The 22,396-nt window shown below is 45.9% G+C and overlaps 45 non-coding genes and 6 pseudogenes across 45 annotated transcripts; all 51 read right to left on the bottom strand.

Moving 5' to 3' along the window:
• Window positions 1–267: 267 nt before the first annotated feature.
• On the bottom strand, window positions 268–386 carry LOC144080200 (5S ribosomal RNA). The gene has a single exon (XR_013302239.1). It is a non-coding gene; the product is annotated as a 5S ribosomal RNA (ribosomal RNA).
• A 316-nt stretch (window positions 387–702) lies between these two features.
• Window positions 703–821, bottom strand: LOC144079874 (5S ribosomal RNA). The gene has a single exon (XR_013301923.1). It is a non-coding gene; the product is annotated as a 5S ribosomal RNA (ribosomal RNA).
• Window positions 822–1,137: 316 nt separating this feature from the next.
• Window positions 1,138–1,256, bottom strand: LOC144081045 (5S ribosomal RNA). The gene has a single exon (XR_013302881.1). It is a non-coding gene; the product is annotated as a 5S ribosomal RNA (ribosomal RNA).
• A 316-nt stretch (window positions 1,257–1,572) lies between these two features.
• Window positions 1,573–1,691, bottom strand: LOC144081189 (5S ribosomal RNA). Its single transcript, XR_013303021.1, has one exon. It is a non-coding gene; the product is annotated as a 5S ribosomal RNA (ribosomal RNA).
• Window positions 1,692–2,007: 316 nt separating this feature from the next.
• LOC144080615 (5S ribosomal RNA) lies at window positions 2,008–2,126 on the bottom strand. The gene has a single exon (XR_013302636.1). It is a non-coding gene; the product is annotated as a 5S ribosomal RNA (ribosomal RNA).
• A 305-nt stretch (window positions 2,127–2,431) lies between these two features.
• Window positions 2,432–2,550, bottom strand: LOC144080323 (5S ribosomal RNA). The gene has a single exon (XR_013302358.1). It is a non-coding gene; the product is annotated as a 5S ribosomal RNA (ribosomal RNA).
• A 316-nt stretch (window positions 2,551–2,866) lies between these two features.
• On the bottom strand, window positions 2,867–2,985 carry LOC144079753 (5S ribosomal RNA). The gene has a single exon (XR_013301808.1). It is a non-coding gene; the product is annotated as a 5S ribosomal RNA (ribosomal RNA).
• A 316-nt stretch (window positions 2,986–3,301) lies between these two features.
• LOC144081044 (5S ribosomal RNA) lies at window positions 3,302–3,420 on the bottom strand. The gene has a single exon (XR_013302880.1). It is a non-coding gene; the product is annotated as a 5S ribosomal RNA (ribosomal RNA).
• Window positions 3,421–3,736: 316 nt separating this feature from the next.
• On the bottom strand, window positions 3,737–3,855 carry LOC144081188 (5S ribosomal RNA). The gene has a single exon (XR_013303020.1). It is a non-coding gene; the product is annotated as a 5S ribosomal RNA (ribosomal RNA).
• Window positions 3,856–4,171: 316 nt separating this feature from the next.
• On the bottom strand, window positions 4,172–4,290 carry LOC144080614 (5S ribosomal RNA). The gene has a single exon (XR_013302635.1). It is a non-coding gene; the product is annotated as a 5S ribosomal RNA (ribosomal RNA).
• A 305-nt stretch (window positions 4,291–4,595) lies between these two features.
• Window positions 4,596–4,714, bottom strand: LOC144080322 (5S ribosomal RNA). Its single transcript, XR_013302357.1, has one exon. It is a non-coding gene; the product is annotated as a 5S ribosomal RNA (ribosomal RNA).
• A 316-nt stretch (window positions 4,715–5,030) lies between these two features.
• On the bottom strand, window positions 5,031–5,149 carry LOC144079908 (5S ribosomal RNA). Its single transcript, XR_013301956.1, has one exon. It is a non-coding gene; the product is annotated as a 5S ribosomal RNA (ribosomal RNA).
• Window positions 5,150–5,465: 316 nt separating this feature from the next.
• Window positions 5,466–5,584, bottom strand: LOC144080084 (5S ribosomal RNA). The gene has a single exon (XR_013302124.1). It is a non-coding gene; the product is annotated as a 5S ribosomal RNA (ribosomal RNA).
• Window positions 5,585–5,900: 316 nt separating this feature from the next.
• LOC144079626 (5S ribosomal RNA) lies at window positions 5,901–6,019 on the bottom strand. Its single transcript, XR_013301683.1, has one exon. It is a non-coding gene; the product is annotated as a 5S ribosomal RNA (ribosomal RNA).
• A 316-nt stretch (window positions 6,020–6,335) lies between these two features.
• On the bottom strand, window positions 6,336–6,454 carry LOC144079510 (5S ribosomal RNA). The gene has a single exon (XR_013301571.1). It is a non-coding gene; the product is annotated as a 5S ribosomal RNA (ribosomal RNA).
• Window positions 6,455–6,770: 316 nt separating this feature from the next.
• Window positions 6,771–6,889, bottom strand: LOC144079748 (5S ribosomal RNA). The gene has a single exon (XR_013301803.1). It is a non-coding gene; the product is annotated as a 5S ribosomal RNA (ribosomal RNA).
• A 316-nt stretch (window positions 6,890–7,205) lies between these two features.
• Window positions 7,206–7,324, bottom strand: LOC144079842 (5S ribosomal RNA). The gene has a single exon (XR_013301893.1). It is a non-coding gene; the product is annotated as a 5S ribosomal RNA (ribosomal RNA).
• A 316-nt stretch (window positions 7,325–7,640) lies between these two features.
• LOC144080189 (5S ribosomal RNA) lies at window positions 7,641–7,759 on the bottom strand. The gene has a single exon (XR_013302228.1). It is a non-coding gene; the product is annotated as a 5S ribosomal RNA (ribosomal RNA).
• Window positions 7,760–8,075: 316 nt separating this feature from the next.
• LOC144079840 (5S ribosomal RNA) lies at window positions 8,076–8,194 on the bottom strand. The gene has a single exon (XR_013301891.1). It is a non-coding gene; the product is annotated as a 5S ribosomal RNA (ribosomal RNA).
• A 316-nt stretch (window positions 8,195–8,510) lies between these two features.
• LOC144080715 (5S ribosomal RNA) lies at window positions 8,511–8,629 on the bottom strand (annotated as a pseudogene).
• A 316-nt stretch (window positions 8,630–8,945) lies between these two features.
• On the bottom strand, window positions 8,946–9,064 carry LOC144080656 (5S ribosomal RNA; annotated as a pseudogene).
• Window positions 9,065–9,380: 316 nt separating this feature from the next.
• LOC144080268 (5S ribosomal RNA) lies at window positions 9,381–9,499 on the bottom strand. The gene has a single exon (XR_013302305.1). It is a non-coding gene; the product is annotated as a 5S ribosomal RNA (ribosomal RNA).
• Window positions 9,500–9,815: 316 nt separating this feature from the next.
• Window positions 9,816–9,934, bottom strand: LOC144080714 (5S ribosomal RNA; annotated as a pseudogene).
• Window positions 9,935–10,250: 316 nt separating this feature from the next.
• On the bottom strand, window positions 10,251–10,369 carry LOC144080653 (5S ribosomal RNA; annotated as a pseudogene).
• Window positions 10,370–10,685: 316 nt separating this feature from the next.
• On the bottom strand, window positions 10,686–10,804 carry LOC144079839 (5S ribosomal RNA). Its single transcript, XR_013301890.1, has one exon. It is a non-coding gene; the product is annotated as a 5S ribosomal RNA (ribosomal RNA).
• Window positions 10,805–11,120: 316 nt separating this feature from the next.
• LOC144079863 (5S ribosomal RNA) lies at window positions 11,121–11,239 on the bottom strand. Its single transcript, XR_013301912.1, has one exon. It is a non-coding gene; the product is annotated as a 5S ribosomal RNA (ribosomal RNA).
• Window positions 11,240–11,555: 316 nt separating this feature from the next.
• On the bottom strand, window positions 11,556–11,674 carry LOC144080106 (5S ribosomal RNA). The gene has a single exon (XR_013302145.1). It is a non-coding gene; the product is annotated as a 5S ribosomal RNA (ribosomal RNA).
• Window positions 11,675–11,991: 317 nt separating this feature from the next.
• Window positions 11,992–12,110, bottom strand: LOC144080432 (5S ribosomal RNA). The gene has a single exon (XR_013302463.1). It is a non-coding gene; the product is annotated as a 5S ribosomal RNA (ribosomal RNA).
• A 316-nt stretch (window positions 12,111–12,426) lies between these two features.
• LOC144080342 (5S ribosomal RNA) lies at window positions 12,427–12,545 on the bottom strand. The gene has a single exon (XR_013302376.1). It is a non-coding gene; the product is annotated as a 5S ribosomal RNA (ribosomal RNA).
• A 316-nt stretch (window positions 12,546–12,861) lies between these two features.
• On the bottom strand, window positions 12,862–12,980 carry LOC144080177 (5S ribosomal RNA). Its single transcript, XR_013302217.1, has one exon. It is a non-coding gene; the product is annotated as a 5S ribosomal RNA (ribosomal RNA).
• Window positions 12,981–13,296: 316 nt separating this feature from the next.
• LOC144080166 (5S ribosomal RNA) lies at window positions 13,297–13,415 on the bottom strand. Its single transcript, XR_013302206.1, has one exon. It is a non-coding gene; the product is annotated as a 5S ribosomal RNA (ribosomal RNA).
• A 316-nt stretch (window positions 13,416–13,731) lies between these two features.
• On the bottom strand, window positions 13,732–13,850 carry LOC144081187 (5S ribosomal RNA). Its single transcript, XR_013303019.1, has one exon. It is a non-coding gene; the product is annotated as a 5S ribosomal RNA (ribosomal RNA).
• Window positions 13,851–14,166: 316 nt separating this feature from the next.
• On the bottom strand, window positions 14,167–14,285 carry LOC144080680 (5S ribosomal RNA; annotated as a pseudogene).
• Window positions 14,286–14,601: 316 nt separating this feature from the next.
• Window positions 14,602–14,720, bottom strand: LOC144080043 (5S ribosomal RNA). Its single transcript, XR_013302085.1, has one exon. It is a non-coding gene; the product is annotated as a 5S ribosomal RNA (ribosomal RNA).
• Window positions 14,721–15,036: 316 nt separating this feature from the next.
• On the bottom strand, window positions 15,037–15,155 carry LOC144080292 (5S ribosomal RNA). Its single transcript, XR_013302329.1, has one exon. It is a non-coding gene; the product is annotated as a 5S ribosomal RNA (ribosomal RNA).
• Window positions 15,156–15,471: 316 nt separating this feature from the next.
• Window positions 15,472–15,590, bottom strand: LOC144080246 (5S ribosomal RNA). Its single transcript, XR_013302283.1, has one exon. It is a non-coding gene; the product is annotated as a 5S ribosomal RNA (ribosomal RNA).
• Window positions 15,591–15,906: 316 nt separating this feature from the next.
• Window positions 15,907–16,025, bottom strand: LOC144080018 (5S ribosomal RNA). Its single transcript, XR_013302061.1, has one exon. It is a non-coding gene; the product is annotated as a 5S ribosomal RNA (ribosomal RNA).
• Window positions 16,026–16,341: 316 nt separating this feature from the next.
• LOC144081212 (5S ribosomal RNA) lies at window positions 16,342–16,460 on the bottom strand. The gene has a single exon (XR_013303043.1). It is a non-coding gene; the product is annotated as a 5S ribosomal RNA (ribosomal RNA).
• Window positions 16,461–16,776: 316 nt separating this feature from the next.
• LOC144080006 (5S ribosomal RNA) lies at window positions 16,777–16,895 on the bottom strand. The gene has a single exon (XR_013302049.1). It is a non-coding gene; the product is annotated as a 5S ribosomal RNA (ribosomal RNA).
• A 316-nt stretch (window positions 16,896–17,211) lies between these two features.
• On the bottom strand, window positions 17,212–17,330 carry LOC144079646 (5S ribosomal RNA). The gene has a single exon (XR_013301703.1). It is a non-coding gene; the product is annotated as a 5S ribosomal RNA (ribosomal RNA).
• Window positions 17,331–17,646: 316 nt separating this feature from the next.
• LOC144079710 (5S ribosomal RNA) lies at window positions 17,647–17,765 on the bottom strand. Its single transcript, XR_013301766.1, has one exon. It is a non-coding gene; the product is annotated as a 5S ribosomal RNA (ribosomal RNA).
• Window positions 17,766–18,081: 316 nt separating this feature from the next.
• Window positions 18,082–18,200, bottom strand: LOC144079605 (5S ribosomal RNA). The gene has a single exon (XR_013301663.1). It is a non-coding gene; the product is annotated as a 5S ribosomal RNA (ribosomal RNA).
• A 316-nt stretch (window positions 18,201–18,516) lies between these two features.
• LOC144080155 (5S ribosomal RNA) lies at window positions 18,517–18,635 on the bottom strand. The gene has a single exon (XR_013302195.1). It is a non-coding gene; the product is annotated as a 5S ribosomal RNA (ribosomal RNA).
• A 316-nt stretch (window positions 18,636–18,951) lies between these two features.
• LOC144079967 (5S ribosomal RNA) lies at window positions 18,952–19,070 on the bottom strand. Its single transcript, XR_013302012.1, has one exon. It is a non-coding gene; the product is annotated as a 5S ribosomal RNA (ribosomal RNA).
• Window positions 19,071–19,386: 316 nt separating this feature from the next.
• On the bottom strand, window positions 19,387–19,505 carry LOC144079721 (5S ribosomal RNA). The gene has a single exon (XR_013301776.1). It is a non-coding gene; the product is annotated as a 5S ribosomal RNA (ribosomal RNA).
• A 316-nt stretch (window positions 19,506–19,821) lies between these two features.
• LOC144081211 (5S ribosomal RNA) lies at window positions 19,822–19,940 on the bottom strand. Its single transcript, XR_013303042.1, has one exon. It is a non-coding gene; the product is annotated as a 5S ribosomal RNA (ribosomal RNA).
• Window positions 19,941–20,256: 316 nt separating this feature from the next.
• On the bottom strand, window positions 20,257–20,375 carry LOC144080004 (5S ribosomal RNA). The gene has a single exon (XR_013302047.1). It is a non-coding gene; the product is annotated as a 5S ribosomal RNA (ribosomal RNA).
• A 315-nt stretch (window positions 20,376–20,690) lies between these two features.
• On the bottom strand, window positions 20,691–20,809 carry LOC144079603 (5S ribosomal RNA). Its single transcript, XR_013301662.1, has one exon. It is a non-coding gene; the product is annotated as a 5S ribosomal RNA (ribosomal RNA).
• A 316-nt stretch (window positions 20,810–21,125) lies between these two features.
• LOC144080143 (5S ribosomal RNA) lies at window positions 21,126–21,244 on the bottom strand. The gene has a single exon (XR_013302183.1). It is a non-coding gene; the product is annotated as a 5S ribosomal RNA (ribosomal RNA).
• A 316-nt stretch (window positions 21,245–21,560) lies between these two features.
• LOC144079966 (5S ribosomal RNA) lies at window positions 21,561–21,679 on the bottom strand. Its single transcript, XR_013302011.1, has one exon. It is a non-coding gene; the product is annotated as a 5S ribosomal RNA (ribosomal RNA).
• A 316-nt stretch (window positions 21,680–21,995) lies between these two features.
• On the bottom strand, window positions 21,996–22,114 carry LOC144080757 (5S ribosomal RNA; annotated as a pseudogene).
• Between the last annotated feature and the right edge of the window lie 282 nt (window positions 22,115–22,396).

Genomic DNA, 22,396 nt, shown 5'->3' with positions numbered 1-22,396 from the left:
TCTTGCATGTGGATCGTGTATTTGGATATTTGGATCGGGTGTGGAGGGTGAGGGGTCCTCTTTGGAGAACCCTTCATTAAAGGAGTTGACTTTGTTGCCGCTTGCTCTTCTTTTGCTTTATACTTCTACCACTACGGGAATGAAGATTATCAGAAGGAGAGCTTCAATAAAATGTTGTGAGGTGTGCAGAGGAGGGAAGTCTTTCATGATTTAGGAGGTCAAAAGGAGATGAACATCCATGAAATGTCGAAAATGGTTTTGACAAGATGCTTACAGCACCTGGTATTCCCAAGCGGTCTCCCATCCAGGTACTAACCAGGCCCAACCCTGCTTAGCTTCCGAGATCAGACGAGATCGGGCGTTTTCAGGGTAGTATGGCCGTGAGCCACATTGTCGCTGAACAAATCCCCTTTGGAAATCCGAACGGTCCATAGTCTTGCATGTGGATCGTGTATTTGGATATTTGGATCCGGTGTGGAGGGTGAGTGGTCCTCTTTGGAGAACCCTTCGTTAAAGGAGTCGACTTTGTTGCCGCTTGCTCTTCTTTTGCTTTATTACTTCTACAACTACGGGAATGAAGATTATCAGAAGGAGAGCTTCAATAAAATGTTGTGAGATGTGCAGAGGAGGGAAGTATTTCATGATTTAGGAGGTCAAAAGGAGATGAACATCCATGAAATGTCGAAAATGGTTTTGACAAGATGCTTACAGCACCTGGTATTCCCAAGCGGTGTCCCATCCAGGTACTAACCAGGCCGAACCCTGCTTAGCTTCCGAGATCAGACGAGATCGGGCGTTTTCAGGGTAGTATGGCCGTGAGCAACATTGTTGCTGAACAAATCCCCTTTGGAAATCCGAACGGTCCATAGTCTTGCATGTGGATCGTGTATTTGGATATTTGGATCGGGTGTGGAGGGTGAGGGGTCCTCTTTGGAGAACCCTTCATTAAAGGAGTCGACTTTGTTGCCGCTTGCTCTTCTTTTGCTTTATTACGTCTACAACTACGGGAATGAAGATTATCAGAAGGAGAGCTTCAATAAAATGTTGTGAGATGTGCAGAGGAGGGAAGTCTTTCATGATTTAGGAGGTCAAAAGGAGATGAACATCCATGAAATGTCGAAAATGGTTTTGACAAGATGCTTACAGCACCTGGTATTCCCAAGCGGTCTCCCATCCAGGTACTAACCAGGCCCAACCCTGCTTAGCTTCCGAGATCAGACGAGATCAGGCGTTTTCAGGGTAGTATGGCCGTGAGCAACATTGTCGCTGAACAAATCCCCTTTGGAAATCCGAACGGTCCATAGTCTTGCATGTGGATCGTGTATTTGGATATTTGGATCGGGTGTGGAGGGTGAGGGGTCCTCTTTGGAGAACCCTTCGTTAAAGGAGTCGACTTTGTTGCCACTTGCTCTTCTTTTGCTTTATTACTTCTACAACTACGGGAATGAAGATTATCAGAAGGAGAGCTTCAATAAAATGTTGTGAGATGTGCAGAGGAGGGAAGTCTTTCATGATTTAGGAGGTCAAAAGGAGATGAACATCCATGAAATGTCGAAAATGGTTTTGACAAGATGCTTACAGCACCTGGTATTCCCAAGCGGTCTCCCATCCAGGTACTAACCAGGCCGAACCCTGCTTAGCTTCCGAGATCAGACGAGATCGGGCGTTTTCAGGGTAGTATGGCCGTGAGCAACATTGTTGCTGAACAAATCCCCTTTGGAAATCCGAACGGTCCATAGTCTTGCATGTGGATCGTGTATTTGGATATATGGATCGGGTGTGGAGGGTGAGGGGTCCTCTTTGGAGAACCCTTCGTTAAAGGAGTCGACTTTGTTGACGCTTGCTCTTCTTTTGCTTTATTACTTCTACAACTACGGGAATGAAGATTATCAGAAGGAGAGCTTCAATAAAATGTTGTGAGATGTGCAGAGGAGGGAAGTCTTTCATGATTTAGGAGGTCAAAAGGAGATGAACATCCATGAAATGTCGAAAATGGTTTTGACAAGATGCTTACAGCACCTGGTATTCCCAAGCAGTCTCCCACCCAGGTACTAACCAGGCTCAACCCTGCTTAGCTTCCGAGATCAGAGGAGATCAGGCGTTTTCAGGGTAGTATGGCCGTGAGCAACATTGTCGCTGAACAAATCCCCTTTGGAAATGCGAACGGTCCATAGTCTTGCATGTGGATCGTGTATTTGGATATTTGGATCCGGTGTGGAGGGTGAGTGGTCCTCTTTGGTTAAAGGAGTCAACTTTGTTGCCGCTTGCTCTTCTTTTGCTTTATTACTTCTACAACTACGGGAATGAAGATTATCAGAAGGAGAGCTTCAATAAAATGTTGTGAGATGTGCAGAGGAGGGAAGTCTTTCATGATTTAGGAGGTCAAAAGGATATGAACATCCATGAAATGTCGAAAATGGTTTTGACAAGATGCTTACAGCACCTGGTATTCCCAAGCGGTCTCCCATCCAGGTACTAACCAGGCCGAACCCTGCTTGGCTTCCGAGATCAGACGAGATCGGGCGTTTTCAGGGTAGTATGGCCGTGACCAACATTGTTGCTGAACAAATCCCCTCTGGAAATCCGAACGGTCCATAGTCTTGCATGTGGATCGTGTATTTGGATATTTGGATCCGGTGTGGAGGGTGAGGGGTCCTCTTTGGAGAACCCTTCGTTAAAGGAGTCAACTTTGTTGCCGCTTGCTCTTCTTTTGCTTTATTACTTCTACAACTACGGGAATGAAGATTATCAGAAGGAGAGCTTCAATAAAATGTTGTGAGATGTGCAGAGGAGGGAAGTCTTTCATGATTTAGGAGGTCAAAAGGACATGAACATCCATGAAATGTCGAAAATGGTTTTGACAAGATGCTTACAGCACCTGGTATTCCCAAGCGGTCTCCCATCCAGGTACTAACCAGGCCAAACCCTGCTTAGCTTCCGAGTTCAGACGAGATCGGGCGTTTTCACGGTAGTATGGCCGTGAGCAACATTGTCGCTGAACAAATCCCCTTTGGAAATCCGAACGGTCCATAGTCTTGCATGTGGATCGTGTATTTGGATATATGGATCGGGTGTGGAGGGTGAGTGGTCCTCTTTGGAGAACCCTTCGTTAAAGGAGTCGACTTTGTTGACGCTTGCTCTTCTTTTGCTTTATTACTTCTACAACTACGGGAATGAAGATTATCAGAAGGAGAGCTTCAATAAAATGTTGTGAGATGTGCAGAGGAGGGAAGTCTTTCATGATTTAGGAGGTCAAAAGGAGATGAACATCCATGAAATGTCGAAAATGGTTTTGACAAGATGCTTACAGCACCTGGTATTCCCAAGCGGTCTCCCATCCAGGTACTAACCAGGCCCAACCCTGCTTAGCTTCCGAGATCAGACGAGATCAGGCGTTTTCAGGGTAGTATGGCCGTGAGCAACATTGTCGCTGAACAAATCCCCTTTGGAAATCCGAACGTTCCATAGTCTTGCATGTGGATCGTGTATTTGGATATTTGGATCGGGTGTGGAGGGTGAGGGGTCCTCTTTGGAGAACCCTTCGTTAAAGGAGTCGACTTTGTTGCCACTTGCTCTTCTTTTGCTTTATTACTTCTACAACTACGGGAATGAAGATTATCAGAAGGAGAGCTTCAATAAAATGTTGTGAGATGTGCAGAGGAGGGAAGTCTTTCATGATTTAGGAGGTCAAAAGGAGATGAACATCCATGAAATGTCGAAAATGGTTTTGACAAGATGCTTACAGCACCTGGTATTCCCAAGCGGTCTCCCATCCAGGTACTAACCAGGCCGAACCCTGCTTAGCTTCCGAGATCAGACGAGATCGGGCGTTTTCAGGGTAGTATGGCCGTGAGCAACATTGTTGCTGAACAAATCCCCTTTGGAAATCCGAACGGTCCATAGTCTTGCATGTGGATCGTGTATTTGGATATATGGATCGGGTGTGGAGGGTGAGGGGTCCTCTTTGGAGAACCCTTCGTTAAAGGAGTCGACTTTGTTGACGCTTGCTCTTCTTTTGCTTTATTACTTCTACAACTACGGGAATGAAGATTATCAGAAGGAGAGCTTCAATAAAATGTTGTGAGATGTGCAGAGGAGGGAAGTCTTTCATGATTTAGGAGGTCAAAAGGAGATGAACATCCATGAAATGTCGAAAATGGTTTTGACAAGATGCTTACAGCACCTGGTATTCCCAAGCAGTCTCCCACCCAGGTACTAACCAGGCTCAACCCTGCTTAGCTTCCGAGATCAGAGGAGATCAGGCGTTTTCAGGGTAGTATGGCCGTGAGCAACATTGTCGCTGAACAAATCCCCTTTGGAAATGCGAACGGTCCATAGTCTTGCATGTGGATCGTGTATTTGGATATTTGGATCCGGTGTGGAGGGTGAGTGGTCCTCTTTGGTTAAAGGAGTCAACTTTGTTGCCGCTTGCTCTTCTTTTGCTTTATTACTTCTACAACTACGGGAATGAAGATTATCAGAAGGAGAGCTTCAATAAAATGTTGTGAGATGTGCAGAGGAGGGAAGTCTTTCATGATTTAGGAGGTCAAAAGGATATGAACATCCATGAAATGTCGAAAATGGTTTTGACAAGATGCTTACAGCACCTGGTATTCCCAAGCGGTCTCCCATCCAGGTACTAACCAGGCCGAACCCTGCTTGGCTTCCGAGATCAGACGAGATCGGGCGTTTTCAGGGTAGTATGGCCGTGACCAACATTGTTGCTGAACAAATCCCCTTTGGAAATCCGAACGGTCCATAGTCTTGCATGTGGATCGTGTATTTGGATATTTGGATCCGGTGTGGAGGGTGAGGGGTCCTCTTTGGAGAACCCTTCGTTAAAGGAGTCAACTTTGTTGCCGCTTGCTCTTCTTTTGCTTTATTACTTCTACAACTACGGGAATGAAGATTATCAGAAGGAGAGCTTCAATAAAATGTTGTGAGATGTGCAGAGGAGGGAAGTCTTTCATGATTTAGGAGGTCAAAAGGACATGAACATCCATGAAATGTCGAAAATGGTTTTGACAAGATGCTTACAGCACCTGGTATTCCCAAGCGGTCTCCCATCCAGGTACTAACCAGGCCGAACCCTGCTTAGCTTCCGAGTTCAGACGAGATCGGGCGTTTTCACGGTAGTATGGCCGTGAGCAACATTGTCGCTGAACAAATCCCCTTTGGAAATCCGAACGGTCCATAGTCTTGCATGTGGATCGTGTATTTGGATATATGGATCGGGTGTGGAGGGTGAGTGGTCCTCTTTGGAGAACCCTTCGTTAAAGGAGTCGACTTTGTTGACGCTTGCTCTTCTTTTGCTTTATTACTTCTACAACTACGGGAATGAAGATTATCAGAAGGAGAGCTTCAATAAAATGTTGTGAGATGTGCAGAGGAGGGAAGTCTTTCATGATTTAGGAGGTCAAAAGGAGATGAACATCCATGAAATGTCGAAAATGGTTTTGACAAGATGCTTACAGCACCTGGTATTCCCAAGCGGTCTCCCATCCAGGTACTAACCAGGCCCAACCCTGCTTAGCTTCCGAGATCAGACGACATCGGGCGTTTTCAGGGTAGTATGGCCGTGAGCAACATTGTCGCTGAACAAATCCCCTTTGGAAATCCGAACGGTCCATAGTCTTGCATGTGGATCGTGTATTTGGATATTTGGATCCGGTGTGGAGGGTGAGTGGTCCTCTTTGGAGAACCCTTCGTTAAAGGAGTCGACTTTGTTGTCGCTTGCTCTTCTTTTGCTTTATTACTTCTACAACTACGGGAATGAAGATTATCAGAAGGAGAGCTTCAATAAAATGTTGTGAGATGTGCAGAGGAGGGAAGTCTTTCATGATTTAGGAGGTCAAAAGGAGATGAACATCCATGAAATGTCGAAAATGGTTTTGACAAGATGCTTACAGCACCTGGTATTCCCAAGTGGTCTCCCATCCAGGTACTAACCAGGCCCAACCCTGCTTAGCTTCTGAGATCAGACGAGATCGGGCGTTTTCAGGGTAGTATGGCCGTGAGCAACATTGTCGCTGAACAAATCCCCTTTGGAAATCCGAACGGTCCATAATCTTGCATGTGGATCGTGTATTTGGATATTTGGATCTGGTGTGGAGGGTGAGTGGTCCTCTTTGGAGAACCCTTCGTTAAAGGAGTCGACTTTGTTGCCGCTTGCTCTTCCTATGCTTTATTACTTCTACAACTACGGGAATGAAGATTATCAGAAGGAGAGCTTCAATAAAATGTTGTGAGATGTGCAGAGGAGGGAAGTCTTTCATGATTTAGGAGGTCAAAAGGAGATGAACATCCATGAAATGTCGAAAATGGTTTTGACTAGATGCTTACAGCACCTGGTATTCACAAGCGGTCTCCCATCCAGGTACTAACCAGGCCCAACCCTGCTTAGCTTCCGAGATCAGACGAGATCGGGCGTTTTCAGGGTAGTATGGCCGTGAGCAACATTGTCGCTGAACAAATCCCCTTTGGAAATCCGAACGGTCCATAGTCTTGCATGTGGATCGTGTATTTGGATATTTGGATCCGGTGTGGAGGGTGAGTGGTCCTCTTTGGAGAACCCTTCGTTAAAGGAGTCGACTTTGTTGCCGCTTGCTCTTCTTTTGCTTTATTACTTCTACAACTACGGGAATGAAGATTATCAGAAGGAGAGCTTCAATAAAATGTTGTGAGATGTGCAGAGGAGGGAAGTCTTTCATGATTTAGGAGGTCAAAAGGAGATGAATATCCATGAAATGTCGAAAATGGTTTTGACAAGATGCTTACAGCACCTGGTATTCCCAAGCGGTCTCCCATCCAGGTACTAACCAGGCCCAACCCTGCTTAGCTTCCGAGATCAGACGAGATCGGGCGTTTTCAGGGTAGTATGGCCATGACCAACATAGTTGCTGAACAAATCCCCTTTGGAAATCCGAACGGTCCATAGTCTTGCATGTGGATCGTGTATTTGGATATTTGGATCGGGTGTGGAGGGTGAGGGGTCCTCTTTGGAGAACCCTTCGTTAAAGGAGTCGACTTTGTTGCCGCTTGCTCTTCTTTTGCTTTATTACTTCTACAACTACGGGAATGAAGATTATCAGAAGGAGAGCTTCAATAAAATGTTGTGAGATGTGCAGAGGAGGGAAGTCTTTCATGATTTAGGAGGTCAAAAGGAGATGAACATCCATGAAATGTCGAAAATGGTTTTGACAAGATGCTTACAGCACCTGGTATTCCCAAGCGGTCTCCCATCCAGGTACTAACCAGGCACAACCCTGCTTAGCTTCCGAGATCAGACGAGATCGGGCGTTTTCAGGGTAGTATGGCCGTGAGCAACATTGTCACTGAACAAATCCCCTTTGGAAATCCGAACGGTTTATAGTCTTGCATGTGGATCGTGTATTTGGATATTTGGATCCGGTGTGGAGGGTGAGGGGTCCTCTTTGGAGAACCCTTCGTTAAAGGAGTCGACTTTGTTGCCACTTGCTCTTCTTTTGCTTTATTACTTCTACAACTACGGGAATGAAGATTATCAGAAGGAGAGCTTCAATAAAATGTTGTGAGATGTGCAGAGGAGGGAAGTCTTTCATGATTTAGGAGGTCAAAAGGAGATGAACATCCATGAAATGTCGAAAATGGTTTTGACAAGATGCTTACAGCACCTGGTATTCCCAAGCGGTCTCCCATCCAGGTACTAACCAGGCCCAACCCTGCTTAGCTTCCGAGATCAGACGAGATCGGGCGTTTTCAGGGTAGTATGGCCGTGAGCAACATTGTCGCTGAACAAATCCCCTTTGGAAATCCGAACGGTCCATAGTCTTGCATGTGGATCGTGTATTTGGATATTTGGATCGGGTGTGGAGGGTGAGGGGTCCTCTTTGGAGAACCCTTCGTTAAAGGAGTCGACTTTGTTGCCGCTTGCTCTTCTTTTGCTTTATTACTTCTACAACTACGGGAATGAAGATTATCAGAAGGAGAGCTTCAATAAAATGTTGTGAGATGTGCAGAGGAGGGAAGTCTTTCATGATTTAGGAGGTCAAAAGGAGATAAACATCCATGAAATGTCGAAAATGGTTTTGACAAGATGCTTACAGCACCTGGTATTCCCAAGCGGTCTCCCATCCAGGTACTAACCAGGCACAACCCTGCTTAGCTTCCGAGATCAGACGAGATCGGGCGTTTTCAGGGTAGTATGGCCGTGAGCAAAATTGTCGCTGAACAAATCCCCTTTGGAAATCCGTACGGTCCATAGTCTTGCATGTGGATCGTGTATTTGGATATTTCGATCCGGTGTGGAGGGTGAGGGGTCCTCTTTGGAGAACCCTTCGTTAAAGGAGTCGACTTTGTTGCCGCTTGCTCTTCTTTTGCTTTATTACTTCTACAACTACGGGAATGAAGATTATCAGAAGGAGAGCTTCAATAAAATGTTGTGAGATGTGCAGAGGAGGGAAGTCTTTCATGATTTAGGAGGTCAAAAGGAGATGAACATCCATGAAATGTCGAAAATGGTTTTGACAAGATGCTTACAGCACCTGGTATTTCCAAGCGGTCTCTCATCCAGGTACTAACCAGGCCGAACGCTGCTTAGCTTCCGAGATCAGACGAGATCGGGCGTTTTCAGGGTAGTATGGCCGTGAGCAACATTGTCGCTGAACAATTCCCCTTTGGAAATCCGAACGGTCCATAGTCTTGCATGTGGATCGTGTATTTGGATATTTGGATCGGGTGTGGAGGGTGAGGGGTCCTCTTTGGAGAACCCTTCGTTAAAGGAGTCGACTTTGTTGCCGCTTGCTCTTCTTTTGCTTTATTACTTCTACAACTACGGGAATGAAGATTATCAGAAGGAGAGCTTCAATAAAATGTTGTGAGATGTGCAGAGGAGGGAAGTCTTTCATGATTTAGGAGGTCAAAAGGAGATGAACATCCATGAAATGTCGAAAATGGTTTTGACAAGATGCTTACAGCACCTGGTATTCCAAAGCGGTCTCCAATCCAGGTACTAACCAGGCCCAACCCTGCTCAGCTTCCGAGATCAGACGAGATCGGGCGTTTTCAGGGTAGTATGGCTGTGAGCAAAATTGTCGCTGAACAAATCCCCTTCGGAAATCCGAACGGTCCATAGTCTTGCATGTGGATCGTGTATTTGGATATTTGGATCCGGTGTGGAGGGTGAGGGGTCCTCTTTGGAGAACCCTTCGTTAAAGGAGTCGACTTTGTTGCCGCTTGCTCTTCTTTTGCTTTATTACTTCTACAACTACGGGAATGAAGATTATCAGAAGGAGAGCTTCAATAAAATGTTGTGAGATGTGCAGAGGAGGGAAGTCTTTCATGATTTAGGAGGTCAAAAGGAGATGAACATCCATGAAATGTCGAAAATGGTTTTGACAAGATGCTTACAGCACCTGGTATTCCCAAGCAGTCTCCCATCCAGGTACTAACCAGGCACAACCCTGCTTAGCTTCCGAGATCAGACGAGATCGGGCGTTTTCAGGGTAGTATGGCCGTGAGCAAAATTGTCGCTGAACAAATCCCCTTTGGAAATCCGTACGGTCCATAGTCTTGCATGTGGATCGTGTATTTGGATATTTCGATCCGGTGTGGAGGGTGAGGGGTCCTCTTTGGAGAACCCTTCGTTAAAGGAGTCGACTTTGTTGCCGCTTGCTCTTCTTTTGCTTTATTACTTCTACAACTACGGGAATGAAGATTATCAGAAGGAGAGCTTCAATAAAATGTTGTGAGATGTGCAGAGGAGGGAAGTCTTTCATGATTTAGGAGGTCAAAAGGAGATGAACATCCATGAAATGTCGAAAATGGTTTTGACAAGATGCTTACAGCACCTGGTATTTCCAAGCGGTCTCTCATCCAGGTACTAACCAGGCCGAACGCTGCTTAGCTTCCGAGATCAGACGAGATCGGGCGTTTTCAGGGTAGTATGGCCGTGAGCAACATTGTCGCTGAACAAATCCCCTTTGGAAATCCGAACGGTCCATAGTCTTGCATGTGGATCGTGTATTTGGATATTTGGATCGGGTGTGGAGGGTGAGGGGTCCTCTTTGGAGAACCCTTCGTTAAAGGAGTCGACTTTGTTGCCGCTTGCTCTTCTTTTGCTTTATTACTTCTACAACTACGGGAATGAAGATTATCAGAAGGAGAGCTTCAATAAAATGTTGTGAGATGTGCAGAGGAGGGAAGTCTTTCATGATTTAGGAGGTCAAAAGGAGATGAACATCCATGAAATGTCGAAAATGGTTTTGACAAGATGCTTACAGCACCTGGTATTCCAAAGCGGTCTCCAATCCAGGTACTAACCAGGCCCAACCCTGCTCAGCTTCCGAGATCAGACGAGATCGGGCGTTTTCAGGGTAGTATGGCTGTGAGCAAAATTGTCGCTGAACAAATCCCCTTCGGAAATCCGAACGGTCCATAGTCTTGCATGTGGATCGTGTATTTGGATATTTGGATCCGGTGTGGAGGGTGAGGGGTCCTCTTTGGAGAACCCTTCGTTAAAGGAGTCGACTTTGTTGCCGCTTGCTCTTCTTTTGCTTTATTACTTCTACAACTACGGGAATGAAGATTATCAGAAGGAGAGCTTCAATAAAATGTTGTGAGATGTGCAGAGGAGGGAAGTCTTTCATGATTTAGGAGGTCAAAAGGAGATGAACATCCATGAAATGTCGAAAATGGTTTTGACAAGATGCTTACAGCACCTGGTATTCCCAAGCGGTCTCCCATCCAGGTACTAACCAGGCACAACCCTGCTTAGCTTCCGAGATCAGACGAGATCGGGCGTTTTCAGGGTAGTATGGCCGTGAGCAACATTGTTGCTAAACAAATCCCCTTTGGAAATCCGAACGGTTTATAGTCTTGCATGTGGATCGTGTATTTGGATATTTGGATCCGGTGTGGAGGGTGAGTGGTCCTCTTTGGAGAACCCTTCGTTAAAGGAGTCGACTTTGTTGCCGCTTGCTCTTCTTCTGCTTTATTACTTCTACAACTACTGGAATGAAGATTATCAGAAGGAGAGCTTCAATAAAATGTTGTGAGATGTGCAGAGGAGGGAAGTCTTTCATGATTTAGGAGGTCAAAAGGAGATGAACATCCATGAAATGTCGAAAATGGTTTTGACAAGATGCTTACAGCACCTGGTATTCCCAAGCGGTCTCCCATCCAGGTACTAACCAGGCCCAACCCTGCTTAGCTTCCGAGATCAGACGAGAGCGGGCGTTTTCAGGGTAGTATGGCCGTGAGCAACATTGTCGCTGAACAAATCCCCTTTGGAAATCCGAACGGTCCATAGTCTTGCATGTGGATCGTGTATTTGGATATTTGGATCGGGTGTGGAGGGTGAGGGGTCCTCTTTGGAGAACCCTTCGTTAAAGGAGTCGACTTTGTTGCCGCTTGCTCTTCTTTTGCTTTATTACTTCTACAACTACGGGAATGAAGATTATCAGAAGGAGAGCTTCAAAAAAATGTTGTGAGATGTTCATAGGAGGGAAGTCTTTCATGATTTAGGAGGTCAAAAGGAGATGAACATCCATGAAATGTCGAAAATGGTTTTGACTAGATGCTTACAGCACCTGGTATTCCCAAGCGGTCTCCCATCCACGTACTAACCAGGCCCAACCCTTCTTAGCTTCCGAGATCAGACGAGATCGGGCGTTTTCAGGGTAGTATGGCCGTGAGCAACATTGTCGCTGAACAAATCCCCTTTGGAAATCCGAACGGTCCATAGTCTTGCATGTGGATCGTGTATTTGGATATTTGGATCCTTTGTGGAGCGTGAGTGGTCCTCTTTGGAGAACCCTTCGTTAAAGGAGTCGACTTTGTTGCCGCTTGCTCTTCTTTTGCTTTATTACTTCTACAACTACGGGAATGAAGATTATCAGAAGGAGAGCTTCAATAAAATGTTGTGAGATGTGCAGAGGAGGGAAGTCTTTCATGATTTAGGAGGTCAAAAGGAGATGAACAACCATAAAAATGTCGAAAATGGTTTTGACAAGATGCTTACAGCACCTGGTATTCCCAAGCGGTCTCCCATCCAGGTACTAACCAGGCCGAACCCTGCTTCGCTTACGAGATCAGACGAGATCGGGCGTTTTCAGGGTAGTATGGCCGTGAGCAACATTGTTGCTGAACAAATCCCCTTACGAAATCCGAACGTTCCATAGTCTTGCATGTGGATCGTGTATTTGGATATTTGGATCGGGTGTGGAGGGTGAGGGGTCCTCTTTGGAGAACCCTTCGTTAAAGGAGTCGACTTTGTTGCCGCTTGCTCTTCTTTTGCTTTATTACTTCTACAACTACGGGAATGAAGATTATCAGAAGGAGAGCTTCAATAAAATGTTGTGAGATGTGCAGAGGAGGGAAGTCTTTCATGATTTAGGAGGTCAAAAGGAGATGAACATCCATGAAATGTCGAAAATGGTTTTGACAAGATGCTTACAGCACCTGGTATTCGCAAGCGGTCTCCCATCCAGGTACTAACCAGGCCCAACCCTGCTTAGCTTCCGAGATCAGACGAGATCAGGCGTTTTCAGGGTAGTTTGGCCGTGAGCAACATTGTCGCTGAACAAATCCCCTTTGGAAATCCGAACGGTCCATAGTCTTGCATGTGGATCGTGTATTTGGATATTTGGATCCGGTGTGGAGGGTGAGTGGTCCTCTTTGGAGAACCCTTCGTTAAAGGAGTCGACTTTGTTGCCGCTTGCTCTTCTTTTGCTTTATTACTTCTACAACTACGGGAATGAAGATTATCAGAAGGAGAGCTTCAATAAAATGTTGTGAGATGTGCAGAGGAGGGAAGTCTTTCATGATTTAGGAGGTCAAAAGGAGATGAACATCCATGAAATGTCGAAAATGGTTTTGACAAGATGCTTACAGCACCTGGTATTCCCAAGCGGTCTCCCATCCAGGTACTAACCAGGCCCAACCCTGCTTAGCTTCCGAGATCAGACGAGATCGGGCGTTTTCAGGGTAGTATGGCCGTGAGCCACATTGTCGCTGAACAAATCCCCTTTGGAAATCCGAACGGTCCATAGTCTTGCATGTGGATCGTGTATTTGGATATTTGGATCCGGTGTGGAGGGTGAGTGGTCCTCTTTGGAGAACCCTTCGTTAAAGGAGTCGACTTTGTTGCCGCTTGCTCTTCTTTTGCTTTATTACTTCTACAACTACGGGAATGAAGATTATCAGAAGGAGAGCTTCAATAAAATGTTGTGAGATGTGCAGAGGAGGGAAGTCTTTCATGATTTAGGAGGTCAAAAGGAGATGAACATCCATGAAATGTCGAAAATGGTTTTGACAAGATGCTTACAGCACCTGGTATTCCCAAGCGGTCTCCCATCCAGGTACTAACCAGGCCCAACCCTGCTTAGCTTCCGAGATCAGACGAGATCGGGCGTTTTCAGGGTAGTATGGCCGTGAGCAACATTGTCGCTGAACAAATCCCCTTTGGAAATCCGAACGGTCCATAGTCTTGCATGTGGATCGTGTATTTGGATATTTGGATCGGGTGTGGAGGGTGAGGGGTCCTCTTTGGAGAACCCTTCGTTAAAGGAGTCGACTTTGTTGCCGCTTGCTCTTCTTTTGCTTTATTACTTCTACAACTACGGGAATGAAGATTATCAGAAGGAGAGCTTCAATAAAATGTTGTGAGATGTGCAGAGGAGGGAAGTCTTTCATGATTTAGGAGGTCAAAAGGAGATGAACATCCATGAAATGTCGAAAATGGTTTTGACAAGATGCTTACAGCACCTGGTATTCCCAAGCGGTCTCCCATCCAGGTACTAACCAGGCCGAACCCTGCTTAGCTTCCGAGATCAGACGAGATCGGGCGTTTTCAGGGTAGTATGGCCGTGAGCAACATTGTTGCTGAACAAATCCCCTTTGGAAATCCGAACGGTCCATAGTCTTGCATGTGGATCGTGTATTTGGATATATGGATCGGGTTTGGAGGGTGAGGGGTCCTCTTTGGAGAACCCTTCGTTAAAGGAGTCGACTTTGTTGACGCTTGCTCTTCTTTTGCTTTATTACTTCTACAACTACGGGAATGAAGATTATCAGAAGGAGAGCTTCAATAAAATGTTGCGAGATGTGCAGAGGAGGGAAGTCTTTCATGATTTAGGAGGTCAAAAGGAGATGAACATCCATGAAATGTCGAAAATGGTTTTGACAAGATGCTTACAGCACCTGGTATTCCCAAGCAGTCTCCCATCCAGGTACTAACCAGGCCCAACCCTGCTTAGCTTCCGAGATCAGAGGACATCAGGCGTTTTCAGGGTAGTATGGCCGTGAGCAACATTATCGCTGAACAAATCCCCTTTGGAAATGCGAACGGTCCATAGTCTTGCATGTGGATCGTGTATTTGGATATTTGGATCCGGTGTGGAGGGTGAGTGGTCCTCTTTGGAGAACCCTTCGTTAAAGGAGTCGACTTTGTTGCCGCTTGCTCTTCCTATGCTTTATTACTTCTACAACTACGGGAATGAAGATTATCAGAAGAAGAGCTTCAATAAAATGTTGTGAGATGTGCAGAGGAGGGAAGTCTTTCATGATTTAGGAGGTCAAAAGGAGATGAACATCCATGAAATGTCGAAACTGGTTTTGACTAGATGCTTACAGCACCTGGTATTCCCAAGCGGTCTCCCATCCAGGTACTAACCAGGCCGAACCCTGCTTAGCTTCCGAGATCAGACAAGATCGGGCGTTTTCAGGGTAGTATGGCCGTGAGCAACATTTTCGCTGAACAAATCCCCTTTGGAAATCCGAACGGTCCATAGTCTTGCATGTGGATCGTGTATTTGGATATTTGGATCGGGTGTGGAGGGTGAGGGGTCCTCTTTGGAGAACCCTTCGTTAAAGGAGTCGACTTTGTTGCCGCTTGCTCTTCTTTTGCTTTATTACTTCTACAACTACGGGAATGAAGATTATCAGAAGGAGAGCTTCAATAAAATGTTGTGAGATGTGCAGAGGAGGGAAGTCTTTCATGATTTAGGAGGTCAAAAGGAGATGAACATCCATGAAATGTCGAAAATGGTTTTGACAAGATGCTTACATCACCTGGTATTCCCAAGCGGTCTCCCATCCAGGTACTAACCAGGCCCAACCCTGCTTAGCTTCTGAGATCAGACGAGATCGGGCGTTTTCAGGGTAGTATGGCCGTGAGCAACATTGTCGCTGAACAAATCCCCTTTGGAAAGCCGAACGGTCCATAGTCTTGCATGTGGATCGTGTATTTGGATATTTGGATCCGGTGTGGAGGGTGAGTGGTCCTCTTTGGAGAACCCTTCGTTAAAGGAGTCGACTTTGTTGCCGCTTGCTCTTCCTATGCTTTATTACTTCTACAACTACGGGAATGAAGATTATCAGAAGGAGAGCTTCAATAAAATGTTGTGAGATGTGCAGAGGAGGGAAGTCTTTCATGATTTAGGAGGTCAAAAGGAGATGAACATCCATGAAATGTCGAAAATGGTTTTGACTAGATGCTTACAGCACCTGGTATTCACAAGCGGTCTCCCATCCAGGTACTAACCAGGCCCAACCCTGCATAGCTTCCGAGATCAGACGAGATCGGGCGTTTTCAGGGTAGTATGGCCGTGAGCAACATTGTCGCTGAACAAATCCCCTTTGGAAATCCGAACGGTCCATAGTCTTGCATGTGGATCGTGTATTTGGATATTTGGATCCGGTGTGGAGGGTGAGTGGTCCTCTTTGGAGAACCCTTCGTTAAAGGAGTCGACTTTGTTGCCGCTTGCTCTTCTTTTGCTTTATTACTTCTACAACTACGGGAATGAAGATTATCAGAATGAGAGCTTCAAAAAAATGTTGTGAGATGTTCAGAGGAGGGAAGTCTTTCATGATTTAGGAGGTCAAAAGGAAATGAACATCCATGAAATGTCGAAAATGGTTTTGACAAGATGCTTACAGCACCTGGTATTCCCAAGCGGTCTCCCATCCAGGTACTAACCAGGCCAAAACCTGCTTAGCTTCCGAGATCAGACGAGATCGGGCGTTTTCAGGGTAGTATGGCCGTGAGCAACATTGTCGCTGAACAAATCCCCTTTGGAAATCCGAACGGTCCATAGTCTTGCATGTGGATCGCGTATTTGGATGTTTGGATCGGGTGTGGAGGGTGAGGGGTCCTCTTTGGAGAACCCTTCGTTAAAGGAGTCGACTTTGTTGCCGCTTGCTCTTCTTTTGCTTTATTACTTCTACAACTCTGGGAATGAAGATTATCAGAAGGAGAGCTTCAATAAAATGTTGTGAGATGTGCAGAGGAGGGAAGTCTTTCATGATTTAGGAGGTCAAAAGGAGATGAACATCCATGAAATGTCGAAAATGGTTTTGACAAGATGCTTACAGCACCTGGTATTCCCAAGCGGTCTCCCATCCAGATACTAACCAGGCCCAACCCTGCTTAGCTTCCGAGATCAGACGAGATCGGGCGTTTTCAGGGTAGTATGGCCGTGAGCAACGTTGTCACTGAACAAATCCCCTTTGGAAATCCGAACGGTCCATAGTCTTGCATGTGGATCGTGTATTTGGATATTTGGATCCGGTGTGGAGGGTGAGTGGTCCTCTTTGGAGAACCCTTCGTTAAAGGAGTCGACTTTGTTGCCGCTTGCTCTTCCTATGCTTTATTACTTCTACAACTACGGGAATGAAGATTATCAGAAGGAGAGCTTCAATAAAATGTTGTGAGATGTGCAGAGGAGGGAAGTCTTTCATGATTTAGGAGGTGAAAAGGAGATGAACATCCATGAAATGTCGAAAATGGTTTTGACAAGATGCTTACAGCACCTGGTATTCCCAAGCGGTCTCCCATCCAGGTACTAACCAGGCCCAAACCTGCTTAGCTTCCGAGATCAGACGAGATCGGGCATTTTCAGGGTAGTATGGCCGTGAGCAACATTGTCGCTGAACAAATCCCCTTTGGAAACCCGAACGGTCCATAGTCTTGCATGTGGATCGTGTATTTGGATATTTGGATCCGGTGTGGAGGGTGAGTGGTCCTCTTTGGAGAACCCTTCGTTAAAGGAGTCAACTTTGTTGCCGCTTGCGCTTCTTTTGCTTTATTACTTCTACAACTACGGGAATGAAGATTATCAGAAGGAGAGCTTCAATAAAATGTTGTGAGATGTGCAGAGGAGGGAAGTCTTTCATGATTTAGGAGGTCAAAAGGAGATGAACATCCATGAAATGTCGAAAATGGTTTTGACAAGATGCTTACAGCACCTGGTATTCCCAAGCGGTCTCCCATCCAGGTACTAACCAGGCCCAACCCTGCTTAGCTTCCAAGTTCAGACGAGATCGGGCATTTTCAGGGTAGTATGGCCGTGAGCAACATTGTCGCTGAACAAATCCCCTTTGGAAATCCGAACGGTCCATAGTCTTGCATGTGGATCGTGTATTTGGATATTTGGATCGGGTGTGGAGGGTGAGGGGTCCTCTTTGGAGAACCCTTCGTTAAAGGAGTCGACTTTGTTGCCGCTTGCTCTTCTTTTGCTTTATTACTTCTACAACTACGGGAATGAAGATTATCAGAAGGAGAGCTTCAATAATATGTTGTGAGATGTGCAGAGGAGGGAAGTCTTTCATGATTTAGGAGGTCAAAAGGAGATGAACATCCATGAAATGTCGAAAATGGTTTTGACAAGATGCTTACAGCACCTGGTATTCCCAAGCGGTCTCCCATCCAGGTACTAACCAGGCCCAACCCTGCTTAGCTTCCGAGATCAGAGGAGATCAGGCGTTTTCAGGGTAGTATGGCCGTGAGCAACATTGTCGCTGAACAAATCCCCTTTGGAAATGCGAACGGTCCATAGTCTTGCATGTGGATCGTCTATTTGGATATTTGGATCGGGTGTGGAGGGTGAGGGGTCCTCTTTGGAGAACCCTTCGTTAAAGGAGTCGACTTTGTTGCCGCTTGCTCTTCTTTTGCTTTATTACTTCTACAACTACGGGAATGAAGATTATCAGAAGGAGAAATTCAATAAAATGTTGTGAGATGTCCAGAGGAGGGAAGTCTTTCATGATTTAGGAGGTCAAAAGGAGATGAACATCCAGGAAATGTCGAAAATGGTTTTGACAAGATGCTTACAGCACCTGGTATTCCCAAGCGGTCTCCCATCCAGGTACTAACCAGGCCCAACCCTGCTTAGCTTCCGAGATCAGACAAGATCGGGCGTTTTCAGGGTAGTATGGCCGTGAGCAACATTGTCGCTGAACAAATCCCCTTTGGAAATCCGAACGGTCCATAGTCTTGCATGTGGATCGCGTATTTGGATGTTTGGATCGGGTGTGGAGGGTGAGGGGTCCTCTTTGGAGAACCCTTCGTTAAAGGAGTCGACTTTGTTGCCGCTTGCTCTTCTTTTGCTTTATTACTTCTACAACTACGGGAATGAAGATTATCAGAAGGAGAGCTTCAATAAAATAGTGTGAGATGTGCAGAGGAGGGAAGTCTTTCATGATTTAGGAGGTCAAAAGGAGATGAACATCCATGAAATGTCGAAAATGGTTTTGACAAGATGCTTACAGCACCTGGTATTCCCAAGCGGTCTCCCATCCAGGTACTAACCAGGCCCAACCCTGCTTAGCTTCCGAGATCAGACGAGATCGGGCGTTTTCAGGGTAGTATGGCCGTGAGCAACATTGTCACTGAACAAATCCCCTTTGGAAATCCGAACGGTCCATAGTCTTGCATGTGGATCGTGTATTTGGATATTTGGATCCGGTGTGGAGGGTGAGTGGTCCTCTTTGGAGAACCCTTCGTTAAAGGAGTCGACTTTGTTGCCGCTTGCTCTTCCTATGCTTTATTACTTCTACAACTACAGGAATGAAGATTATCAGAAGGAGAGCTTCAATAAAATGTTGTGAGATGTGCAGAGGAGGGAAGTCTTTCATGATTTAGGAGGTCAAAAGGAGATGAACATCCATGAAATGTCGAAAATGGTTTTGACAAGATGCTTACAGCACCTGGTATTCCCAAGCGGTCTCCCATCCAGGTACTAACCAGGCCCAACCCTGCTTAGCTTCCGAGATCAGACAAGATCAGGCGTTTTCAGGGTAGTATGGCCGTGAGCAACATTGTCGCTGAACAAATCCCCTTTGGAAATCCGAACGGTCCATAGTCTTGCATGTGGATCGTGTATTTGGATATTTGGATCGGGTGTGGAGGGTGAGGGGTCCTCTTTGGAGAACCCTTCGTTAAAGGAGTCGACTTTGTTGCCGCTTGCTCTTCTTTTGCTTTATTACTTCTACAACTACGGGAATGAAGATTATCAGAAGGAGAGCTTCAATAAAATGTTGTGAGATGTGCAGAGGAGGGAAGTCTTTCATGATTTAGGAGGTCAAAAGGAGATGAACATCAATGAAATGTCGAAAATGGTTTTGACAAGATGCTTACAGCACCTGGTATTCCCAAGCGGTCTCCCATCCAGGTACTAACCAGGCCCAACCCTGCTTAGCTTACGAGATCAGACGAGATCGGGCGTTTTCAGGGTAGTATGGCCGTGAGCAACATTGTCGCTGAACAAATCCCCTTTGGAAATCCGAACGGTCCATAGTCTTGCATGTGGATCGTGTATTTGGATATTTGGATCGGGTGTGGAGGGTGAGGGGTCCTCTTTGGAGAACCCTTCGTTAAAGGAGTCGACTTTGTTGCCGCTTGCTCTTCTTTTGCTTTATTACTTCTACAACTACGGGAATGAAGATTATCAGAAGGAGAGCTTCAATAAAATGTTGTGAGATGTGCAGAGGAGGGAAGTCTTTCATGATTTAGGAGGTCAAAAGGAGATGAACATCCATGAAATGTCGAAAATGGTTTTGACAAGATGCTTACAGCACCTGGTATTCCCAAGCGGTCTCCCATCCAGATACTAACCAGGCCCAACCCTGCTTAGCTTCCGAGATCAGACGAGATCGGGCGTTTTCAGGGTAGTATGGCCGTGAGCAACGTTGTCACTGAACAAATCCCCTTTGGAAATCCGAACGGTCCATAGTCTTGCATGTGGATCGTGTATTTGGATATTTGGATCCGGTGTGGAGGGTGAGTGGTCCTCTTTGGAGAACCCTTCGTTAAAGGAGTCGACTTTGTTGCCGCTTGCTCTTCCTATGCTTTATTACTTCTACAACTACGGGAATGAAGATTATCAGAAGGAGAGCTTCAATAAAATGTTGTGAGATGTGCAGAGGAGGGAAGTCTTTCATGATTTAGGAGGTCAAAAGGAGATGAACATCCATGAAATGTCGAAAATGGTTTTGACAAGATGCTTACAGCACCTGGTATTCCCAAGCGGTCTCCCATCCAGGTACTAACCAGGCCCAAACCTGCTTAGCTTCCGAGATCAGACGAGATCGGGCATTTTCAGGGTAGTATGGCCGTGAGCAACATTGTCGCTGAACAAATCCCCTTTGGAAATCCGAACGGTCCATAGTCTTGCATGTGGATCGTGTATTTGGATATTTGGATCGGGTGTGGAGGGTGAGGGGTCCTCTTTGGAGAACCCTTCGTTAAAGGAGTCGACTTTGTTGCCGCTTGCTCTTCTTTGCTTTATTACTTCTACAACTACGGGAATGAAGATTATCAGAAGGAGAGCTTCAATAATATGTTGTGAGATGTGCAGAGGAGGGAAGTCTTTCATGATTTAGGAGGTCAAAAGGAGATGAACATCCATGAAATGTCGAAAATGGTTTTGACAAGATGCTTACAGCACCTGGTATTCCCAAGCGGTCTCCCATCCAGGTACTAACCAGGCCCAACCCTGCTTAGCTTCCGAGATCAGACAAGATCGGGCGTTTTCAGGGTAGTATGGCCGTGAGCAACATTGTCGCTGAACAAATCCCCTTTGGAAATCCGAACGGTCCATAGTCTTGCATGTGGATCGCGTATTTGGATGTTTGGATCGGGTGTGGAGGGTGAGGGGTCCTCTTTGGAGAACCCTTCGTTAAAGGAGTCGACTTTGTTGCCGCTTGCTCTTCTTTTGCTTTATTACTTCTACAACTACGGGAATGAAGATTATCAGAAGGAGAGCTTCAATAAAATAGTGTGAGATGTGCAGAGGAGGGAAGTCTTTCATGATTTAGGAGGTCAAAAGGAGATGAACATCCATGAAATGTCGAAAATGGTTTTGACAAGATGCTTACAGCACCTGGTATTCCCAAGCGGTCTCCCATCCAGGTACTAACCAGGCCCAACCCTGCTTAGCTTCCGAGATCAGACGAGATCGGGCGTTTTCAGGGTAGTATGGCCGTGAGCAACATTGTCACTGAACAAATCCCCTTTGGAAATCCGAACGGTCCATAGTCTTGCATGTGGATCGTGTATTTGGATATTTGGATCCGGTGTGGAGGGTGAGTGGTCCTCTTTGGAGAACCCTTCGTTAAAGGAGTCGACTTTGTTGCCGCTTGCTCTTCCTATGCTTTATTACTTCTACAACTACAGGAATGAAGATTATCAGAAGGAGAGCTTCAATAAAATGTTGTGAGATGTGCAGAGGAGGGAAGTCTTTCATGATTTAGGAGGTCAAAAGGAGATGAACATCCATGAAATGTCGAAAATGGTTTTGACAAGATGCTTACAGCACCTGGTATTCCCAAGCGGTCTCCCATCCAGGTACTAACCAGGCCCAACCCTGCTTAGCTTCCGAGATCAGACAAGATCAGGCGTTTTCAGGGTAGTATGGCCGTGAGCAACATTGTCGCTGAACAAATCCCCTTTGGAAATCCGAACGGTCCATAGTCTTGCATGTGGATCGCGTATTTGGATGTTTGGATCGGGTGTGGAGGGTGAGGGGTCCTCTTTGGAGAACCCTTCGTTAAAGGAGTCGACTTTGTTGCCGCTTGCTCTTCTTTTGCTTTATTACTTCTACAACTACGGGAATGAAGATTATCAGAAGGAGAGCTTCAATAAAATGTTGTGAGATGTGCAGAGGAGGGAAGTCTTTCATGATTTAGGAGGTCAAAAGGAGATGAACATCCATGAAATGTCGAAAATGGTTTTGACAGGATGCTTACAGCACCTGGTATTCGCAAGCGGTCTCCAATCCAGGTACTAACCAGGCCCAACCCTGCTTAGCTTCCGAGATCAGACGAGATCAGGCGTTTTCCGGGTAGTTTGGCCGTGAGCAACATTGTCGCTGAACAAATCCCCTTTGGAAATCCGAACGGTCCATAGTCTTGCATGTGGATCGTGTATTTGGATATTTGGATCCGGTGTGGAGGGTGAGTGGTCCTCTTTGGAGAACCCTTCGTTAAAGGAGTTGACTTTGTTGCCGCTTGCTCTTCTTTTGCTTTATTACTTCTACAACTACGGGAATGAAGATTATCAGAAGGAGAGCTTCAATAAAATGTTGTGAGGTGTGCAGAGGAGGGAAGTCTTTCATGATTTAGGAGGTCAAAAGGAGATGAA

The sequence above is a fragment of the Stigmatopora argus genome, chromosome 8 (genome assembly GCF_051989625.1).
Source record: "Stigmatopora argus isolate UIUO_Sarg chromosome 8, RoL_Sarg_1.0, whole genome shotgun sequence".
NCBI classification, from domain to species: Eukaryota; Metazoa; Chordata; class Actinopteri; order Syngnathiformes; family Syngnathidae; genus Stigmatopora; species Stigmatopora argus.
Note: the sequence above shows the minus strand (reverse complement) of the source record. Positions and strands in the feature narration are given on the sequence as shown.